Source organism: Macadamia integrifolia, chromosome 9 (assembly GCF_013358625.1).
Source record: "Macadamia integrifolia cultivar HAES 741 chromosome 9, SCU_Mint_v3, whole genome shotgun sequence".
Taxonomy (NCBI): domain Eukaryota; kingdom Viridiplantae; phylum Streptophyta; class Magnoliopsida; order Proteales; family Proteaceae; genus Macadamia; species Macadamia integrifolia.
In genome coordinates, this window is record NC_056565.1 from 10,615,557 (window position 1) to 10,625,259 (window position 9,703).

Consider the following 9,703-nt stretch of genomic DNA (forward strand, 5'->3'; position numbering starts at 1 on the left):
ATCTCCAAGTCCAAGGCATTATTGATGAGAGTTTGACAACAAAGTTAGGTATTGTCATAGGGAATCAGATGGGATAAAACAAAACATACAATTATTAAGATGTGAAATTAAAGACCATGAATAGAGGCTAATTAGCCCTTTATAGACCAAATTTCTTCTTCAGCTTCTTTGAGGAGAGTTCAGACCTAGTGAAGCTCAAAATGAAGGAAGCAGCAGTGATTTTAGTGGGTGCTGGGCCTTCAGGGATTGCAACTTCTGCTTGTTTAAACCTTCAATCAATCCCCAACATAGTCCTTGAAAGAGAAGATATTTATGCTTCCATATGGAAGAAGAAGGCTTACGATCACCTTCACCTTCACTTGCCTAAGAAATTTCTGTGAGCTTCCTCACATGTCATTCCCTGAAGGTTCCCCAACATATATACCTAACAAGGAATTCGTTCAGTACTTAGACGAATACGTCGCTCATTTTAAGGTAAACCCGTTTTATCACCGATCCGTCAAGTTAGCTACATTTGATAAGATTGTAAAGAAATGATGTGTGAAGGTGAGGAACACAAGCATAGAGGAGATGGAGGAGTATAATGCTAGATTTCTAATTGTGGCAACTGGTGAGACTAGTGATACATCACTTCCAAATATTAAAGGCTTGGAGAGCTTCAAAGGGGAGGTTTTGCACTCTACCCAGTATAAATGTGGTGAACCTTTTAACAACAACAATGTTTTCTCTGTTGGATGTGGAAATTCTGGTATAAAAATTACTTTTGATCTATCAAATTTTGGCGCAAAGACCTCAATTGTTATAAGAAACCCAGTAAGTAGTGATATAACTCGGAGAGCAGATCAAGTCCTCATACGAGAACCATTCTCAAACGGACTGATCGGCACAAATGGAAACCACTCAACAATTAACTGTGTGATGGATTCCAACTGTGTGAATTAGTCTGTATGAGAATGGTTCTCACACGAGAACCTAATCCATTCTCTATAACTCATGCCACCTTAATATTATTTCATTTCAGTTGAAGACTTAAGGGCATTAATGATCCGTTTTAATTTGTGGTGCAGCTTCACATTCTCACCAAAAAGATGGTATACTTGGGTTTGGTGATGTTGAAGTATCTTCCCTATAGTGTGGTGGATTCGTTTCTGCTCATGCTGAGCAAGTTGGTGTATGGTGATTTGATTAAGTATGGGATCTCTAGGCCCGAAGAAGGCCCTTTTTATAGGAAGGTTAAGAACGGAAAGTATCCGGTAATTGATGTAGGGACTGTTCAGAAGATCAAGACAGGAGAAATCCAAGTATTCACTTACCCTATTCTCAACCTCAATGAACATGCACACACAAGCAAGGGGAGCATCTTTGTTTAATCAAGTTTCATTACAACAATGATAATTAAAACCATAATATTTTATCCATGTCATATTCTCAATTTTTTATTTTTTAAATTTTTTTGTATCTATTTATTATTATTATTATTATTTTTATTTATTTATTTATTTTTTTTTGTAATGCTTGAGTATTGCTTAAATTTTTATTAAGCTCCAATCAAATTACAAGAAAGGTTGCTGAACATTTTCCACATTTGAATCGTTACTATGCGTTTTTAATTATCTCTTATATGCATCATTGTTGGAAATCAAGTTTTCTATGTTTGGGATTCTAATCCATAGAATCATATGAAGAACCCATAGTATTTCGAATACAAGAATCATAAAAAGAGATTAACCATGGGTGTAGTCCTTAAACCAAGAACACACAAACATGTAAATTTACCCCATATATGATAATCAATGGGAGTAGAAGAATACATGTGTGTAAGTTTAGAAACCCCATAAGCATTGATCACGAACCCTTCTCCCATGTGCTTGAAGATCAGTCCCATGAACATTATAACAAGGAACTACACAATGGAGTCCCATCTGCTAGGATCTTCTGTAGCCTTTCACCCTTGGAATTCTCTCACATATGCATTACTCCTATGAGGGGAGTCCGTGCTTCCAAAACCATAAAGGTAAAAGTGACGGCTGCAAGGACCTTTAGCTTCTATTTATAATACAATCCCTAAAACCCTAATTCATTCCCACAATGGATTGGGCTAGGCATATCCCACTTGGAGTGGGCCAGATTAGCTTGGGCCCAATAAATAATTTTGGATCAGTTAAGCCCATAAAAACCCAACAATCTCCCACTTGGGCTACATTGATTCAGACATCTCTCTATTGATATTGGCCATAAAACTCCAAAGCTAAAATACCACTCAAATAACTTAGATTCAATTAATAAACCACTCATGTTGAACAATAGTAGAAAATGTGCCTCAATATACGGCTCACAACTATCTATCATTACAAACATAAAAAATTCATTAATCCGAATCGCCTGGGATACGAACAAGGAAATGATAATTGTGATCACATATAACACCTTTCCTTGTATGTCCTTTCCTTGATCCTAAGATTAGCCTACCTTGAAAACCTTACAGGTAGTGAACTTTGATATTAATCAACACTTAGGTAAATCGCCCTTTTCTTGAATTAATACCTTACCTTGGCATACCGCCTATGGCTAACCACCGCTTCTATGTATTTAGGTTAAATACCACCTTAAATCATAAACTTTAGCAAATCGCCTATGATAAACCACCACTTCTTTGGATTTAGGCTAAATACCGCCATAAATCATATACTTTGGCTAAATACTGTCATACATCACGAATCCTGACAAAATACCGCCAATTACCTTGACTTATCGTCAATTATTTTGGCTTATCGTCAATTACTTTGGCTAAACACTGCCAATAAACTTTAGCAGGCACTACCCTTAAACTTTGACTTTTACCATCTTTAAACTTTAGCTGTCACCACCATGATATCTTTGGTTAAATGAGATCATAAAACTCCCACTAACCAAGCATATCAAAAACCTCAATAACACCAATGTCAGAAAACATGGCTTTTGAGCACTTTGTCCATAATATTGGGTGACATCACCTTTAGGCAAATGTCACATTTACTTTGGGAAACACAATTGAATTGAATGTGCCACTTTGGTGGGTTTCACTCATTCCTATCATGTTTTCTACATTGGAAATGAATATATTGATGAGCACATTTATGTGTGAAATCTTAGATAGTAAAGCATGCATTTTTACATATTTAGAATGGAACTACCTTGGATTTTACTCTCTTTTTGTAGGTTTTGTATTTTAAAGGCCTTTAAGACTATCTGATGCCATATCTCCAATTTTACACGTAAGATGGACGTGTTACATTAAAAGTACACATCCATTTGGTCGTCCGTACAAGTGATTATTCTTTTTGGGCCAGAAAAAGAGTAATGGATCAGAACTTAACCGAGATGCAGAACCGGCCCTTTTACGGTTGTCCCAAGTGTATAAGGAATATTCCAAATACGAACAAGGATCGATGGACCCCCCTCTAGTGATTGAAGATTCATTTTTTTGGTAACAATAACTACCTAGCGTAGTTGGTGAGTTTTCGTGTGCAAAATCCCTTGCTCACCATGAGGTCTCAAGTTCAAACTTCTTGGCTACTATTTTTTGGAGATTTTTTTTTTAAAGATTTTCTCTCTCCTACTCATCACTTAAAGCAAGGGGCGGCCAAGAGAGCTTGTGCGCAAGATAAAAGAGACAGAAAGAAAATAAGAAAAAAAATAAAAAAAAGAACCAAATCGTAGGACTCTCTCCTATTTTCTCTCTTATTCTTTTTTCTCCTATTTTCCACATCTTCATCCTAATTAAACCCTAATTAGGAAACCAAAACGTAGGATCTCTCCTATTTTCTCTCTTTTCCATTTTTTTCTCCTATTTTCCACATCATCACCCTAATTAAACCCTAATTAAGAAACCAAATTGTGGAGAGGCTCATCTCCTACGATTTCTCTCCCTCTTTCTCTTCTCTCTCCTCCACCTAACCACACCCAAGTCGTAGGACTCCTCTCTTTCCTATCCTTTCTCTCTTCTCTCTCATCCACATCATCATCAAACCCTAATCAAACCCAATTCGTTGGAGACTCTCTCTCCCCTATCTCCTATGATTCTACCTCCATTCTCTCTTCTCTCTCATCCACATCATCATCAAACCATAATCAAACCCAATTCGTTGGAAACTCTCTCTCCCCTATCTCCTACGATTCTACCTCTTTTTTTTTTTTTTTTTTGCTAAAGGGATGAGAATTTCATTAAAAAAGGAAAATAATTACAGATAAAAGCAAAGAAAATGAATTTTTAACCTCCACCTTCGGCATTGCCATCAGCAGAGGAGAAAAAAACCCAATATTAATCAAACCTATATCTAGGCCTAGACTCAGCATCATGACTGATCTCATCCCTTATATGATTGGGAAAAATTACATTTCTTTCCGTTAACCTTTTCTTAGCAGCTTCCTTAGCTAGAAAGTCAGCAATGCAGTTTTCTTCTCTGAAACAGTGAGAGATTTTCCATGTTATGGCTCAAGTAGGGCTGCAATGAGTTCCATTCCTGCTCAACGTACCAAGGGATGCTTCTTGCTTGGACCGCAGTGACCATTGTAGCAGAGTCACTCTCAATCCAAAGCAATCTAACTTCAAAGTCTTTAGCCAGACTCAGGCCTTCCATTAGAGCTTTAAACTCAGCCATATAATTCGAATGGATACCGATGAAAGTTTTGAAAGAGCCCAATACAGCCTCATTATTGTTTCTCAGCACTCCACCAAAACTAGCTCTTCCAGGATTGCCAAGGGAGCAACAATCCACATTCAACTTCTTCCAATCACGCATAGGCTTGCACTAAAAAACTTCTAAAATGAGGGATTCACGGATGGAACCCATTTGAAGCCCAAGTGTTCGGCAGCAAATGAGATCAGCTGGGTTTTTGATTTGGTCATGAATAATAACATTGGATCTACTGAAATCTTGCTTTATTCTTTCAAAAATGAGAAAGCACTCAAGCTGTGTACCTTCGAAACGCCTGGTATTTCGTTCCCTCCATAAATTATCCGTCACAATGATAAGGCCCATCGCCCAAGCATCCTTTAGCAATAAAATTCTCCGCTTTCTATTCCACCACTGAGTTAAAGCATCAATTTTTTCGATACCAGGCCAAGCAACACCAAAACATATGAGGAATTTATCCCAATTTTCAGAGTAAAGCTGCATCTCAAAAAAAGACGATGAAAAGTTTCACAGTGAGACAGGAAAAATTTGTAAATAGAGACAACGGGAATCCCTTTCGTAGAGATTGCATCATCAGTGGGTAGTCTGCAGTGCATGAGGCGCCACCCAAATGTAGATTGCCTTGGTTGCAATAAGTTATTCCAAATAATGGGATACCAAAGAACTTTTGGATTGCGTTTCCTAATCTCCTCCCAAGCCGACAAGGAGGAAAAAGCACCCGATGCAGTGCAGCTCCAGACACACCTATCTTTAACACCATGGTGGGGCAGACAGATGGAGTGAGCTTCTTCAAAACATGCTTGTAATGGTGGAAATCGGGCAGTAGGAATTTCCTAATGGTGATTATTAATCAGGCTCATCACCTTCAAAGAAGAACCTTTGGTGATTTCAGGGTTGATGCCACAACTCTCAATGATTGATTTTTGACCAATCCAGTTGTCATGCCAAAGATTCACATCATTACCATTGCCAATAATCCAACGTTCTCTGCTTTGAACAAAACTCCAATTTTCCGCATACCTGGCCATACGGAAGAAGATTTATAGCAATCTCTGAGATTTTCCTTTGTGAGAAATTGAGCTTTAAAATTTTTTCTAATTCCAGAGGAGCCATGTTTGATGTTCCACAATTGTTTGCAAAGCAGAGATTTATTTATGTCCTGGAGGCAACGAATGCCCAAACTGCCTTCATCACTACACCTACAAACTTTGTCCTAGCTAACTGTCACAGCCTTGGAATTGTCTATATCGTCTATCCAAATGAAATTCCGCATCCATTTTTCAATTAAGGAAATAAGGGAGTTAGGCCACCAATAAGTTGAATTGTCACAGCCATGGAACTGTCTATGATTCTACCTCCTTTCTCTCTTCTCTCTCCTCCACCTCATCAAACTCTAACTAAACCCTAATCATCAGACCCCCTCTCCCCTATTCCCGATAAATAAACATCATATACGAGGGGAGAGGGGGAACTTTACAATTAGGGTTTCATCTCTTTCTCTAGTAATTCTCTATTAGGGTTTTCTCTCTAGCACTTCACTTTTAGGGTTTTATTTTCTCTAGGGTTTTCTTTAGTTCTTCTTCTAGTCTTCTTCTTACTTTTTAGTATAAGCACTTATGTAATGTAATTTTATTTAATGAATGCAAGTTCTTTTTTTATGTTTATTATTCATGGAATTCAGTTGCAATTTTAATTTCTAATTCTAGGCTTAGTTCTAAGTGACAAGAACCAAGTGTGGAGCACAAGTTTTCAAGTTCAAATTTATTTTCTCTAGTACTAGCAATTTCATATTAGATTTATTCCAGATCTTGGTTTTTAGTACTGGTAGTATTTCAAATCTCAACCAATTTTTCAAGTTTTCAAGTTCAAGTATTGAAGTTCAGGTACGTAGGCTTCTTATAAGTCTTCTCTCACCCCTCTCATTCCCTCTTCTGACAACCCTTTCCTTCTTAGCTTAAGTTTTTAATTTTAGTCTTTACTTTATTGTTTTTCCTTTCCCCCAAGGTCCTTGGCAAGATGCATGTGTTGGCTTTGCCCCTCTTTAGCTATGGACCATCCTTTTATTGCCTTTATTTTTAGTTATTTACTTTGCCTCTCTTTCCCTAAAGCTAAGTAGTAAAGCCCTTGTAAGAGCTACTCTCTAGTCAAGTAGGGAAGCTTGCATTAATTGTGGTGCATCCCTCGGGCTAAGTAGAGAAACCTACTTGTGTGCCTCTCTCTAACTCTCTTCCTCTTTTTAGTTTATTTATTTTATTTCAGCACTTTTAATTTCAGTTATTAAATTTTTATCTGCGTGGTTTGAAGTATTTAAATTCTGAGATATGTTGGTTAGGACGCTTTTAGATGCATGTGCTTTAGGGTGGTAGTTAGAAGTAGATCACCATAATTAATCGATACACTATCGCATTACTAAAATAATCCTAAAATAAAGTGGTTGCTCTCCTTCTGTTCAACTCATTAGCTACACTGATCCGTACGCTTGCAGTTACTTTTAAAATTCAAGCAAGTTTTTGGTGCCATTGCCGGGGAGACAGTTCCATGTTATTTTTCGTTTTCTTTTGGTCAATCGGAGTGCTTTGTTTGCTTTGTTTTGTTTTTTTTTTTTTTTGTTTTTGTTTTTCTTTTATTGAATTCCTGAGAAGAACAATTTGCAATAATAGTTGAATCGGTGGAGGTCGCCAAGCCTCATATTTAGATAAAGATAGGTTTCGACCTGTAACAATACCTTAGGAATTGGCCTGAGTAACCCCGGATCCCTATTGGTAAGCTCACACAAAAAAAATCAAAAAATAAAATAAAATAAAATAAAAAAGTTTTGAAAAGAAAATTCATTCTTTTGTGTTTGTGCTTTGTCTTATTCTAGTTGTGGATAGTGTTCTGTTGCTTGAGTGTTAGGTGGGTACATAATACTGCGAATAGGTTAGATAGAAGAGATCCAACAAGTAGTGACCCTATACGTTTACTCTCTTTAGTGCCTTTCAATATGGGAGACCAACAACAAACAGTCCACCAAAATCTCTGAAGGATAGGTTCTATCTTGCTAGAGCAGCCCACCCTTCTTTCATAGTTCTGCCACAAGCCTAGGGTAATAATTTTGAGCTCAAATCTCAGTACATCACTATGTTGCCCCATTTTCATGGGCTGCCTTCTGAGGATGCATAGCCATTCCTTAGGGAATTTGAAGAGGTATGTGTTCCGATTAAAGTCCAACAGCTTTCTGATGATGCTGTTAAGCTTAGGTTCATCACTTTTGCATTACAAGACCAAACTAAGTGATTGTATGGGTTACCCACAAATTCCATAGCCACATGGGAGAAATTCACAGTTGTCTTCCTCAAGAAGTTTTTCCCAACTCACAAGACCAATAAGCTTAGAAGTGATATCCACCAGTTTAAGCAGAAGCCTAGTGAGTCCTTTTCTAAACTTATGGAGAGATTCAAGGATCTACTCCAAGAATGCCCTCACCATGGCCTAGACTTATGGCATTTATGTCAGATTATTTATAAGGGTATGGATTACCCAACTAAACAAATGATAGAGTTTATGTGTCCTGGGGTAGGGGTGTCAATCGGTCGGGCCGGTTCGGTTTCGGTCGGGCTTAATCGGGCTTGAAGACCTTCAAAGGCTACACCGTGTCCGCCCATTTAACTAATCGGGCTTAGTTATTGAGGGCATTGTACACTTTATATTCGGTCGGTCGGTCTCGGTCTATAATCGGGCTACCTTAATCGGGCTTTAATCGGGCCTTAACCGGGCTACGGACATGTTTAATGTTAAACGGGCTTTAACCGGTTTTTAAATGGGCCCTCTTTGAAATGTATTATTATATTCTGGCCCACTCATGCAAGCCCAAAAAAATGACAATAAATCAACAAATGATACCAAATATAACCATTATTTAAAATGTGAACATGTCTTTACTTTTTAGTTTTTATTCTTTAATTTGGGGGGTAAAATAGGTATTTTACAATCATTAAAGGGTCGTGCCAAGTCGGTGCACAATAGGCCGGTCTCGGTCGGGCGTTATTTGGTCGATCTCGGTCGGGCGCCCGACGGTCCAAGTAGCAAAATCGAGACCGACCATTTATAAACGGGCCGGGCTCAAGCCCGACACATTTAATAAACGGTCCGGGCCGGGCCGGTCTATAAACGGTCGGTCCCGGTCGGTTTAGTCGGGTCGGGCCACTAATTGACACCCCTATCCTGGGGGATTCACATCCTTTACAGATGAACGAGAGGCATGAGAATTCTTACTTGACCCAACTGAAAAAACCTGTGAGTGGGAGTCAACCCAAGAAAGTGAAAGAACTATAGGAGGGAAAGGATATTTTATGGATGGGATAGTAGCCAAGGAAGCCTATTTGGATAGCCTAATCTAGAGGATTGAGGCTATTATTCCTAGAGCACCATCATCAGTCAATTTGGTTAAGATGTGTGCTTGGTGCCATTCCCCTGGACATGTCATAGAAGAATGCCCTAACACTTCTGGGGGCACTTCCAATGAAAGTGTTAATGTCTTATATCAGAATAATCCATATAGTTAATACCTACAATCCAGGATGGAGAAATCACCCAAAGCTCTCCTGGAATCAGGGCAACCAAACAGGGCCTTCCAATTTTTATAATCAAGGTTAACCTGGACCTCAAAGACCTCCCTTTGCACACCAGCCTTTTTCCCAAAATACTTTACCTAGGCCAAATGCAAGACCTCAGGCTAGTTTTCCTAGGGCCCCTCTCCTATCATTTTATCAGCAACCCCCTAGGTTTACCAACACTGGAGAGGCAAGTAGAATAAGTGACTTGAAAAAAAATATGACCCTCCTCATGATAAGTCATCAAAATCTTATGACTGAACTCACCCAAGTTGTCTCATTATACGTGAGAGGGAGAAGGAAACTTTGCCTAGTCAACCAGAGCCTAACCCTAGGCATCATCAGCCAGTTAGTTCACAACCACCAACTAATACACCACTGAATGTAGTACAAGGTCAGATCCAACAAGGGCCCTCCAACCAATGTCATGTTGTT

The 9,703-nt window shown here is 38.6% G+C and overlaps 1 non-coding gene and 1 pseudogene across 1 annotated transcript; one reads left to right on the forward strand and one right to left on the reverse strand.

Moving 5' to 3' along the window:
- Nucleotides 1–200: 200 nt before the first annotated feature.
- Nucleotides 201–1,370, forward strand: LOC122089501 (annotated as a pseudogene).
- A 6,672-nt stretch (nucleotides 1,371–8,042) lies between these two features.
- Nucleotides 8,043–8,149, reverse strand: LOC122090225. The gene has a single exon (XR_006143467.1). It is a non-coding gene; the product is annotated as a small nucleolar RNA R71 (small nucleolar RNA).
- Nucleotides 8,150–9,703: the final 1,554 nt, after the last annotated feature.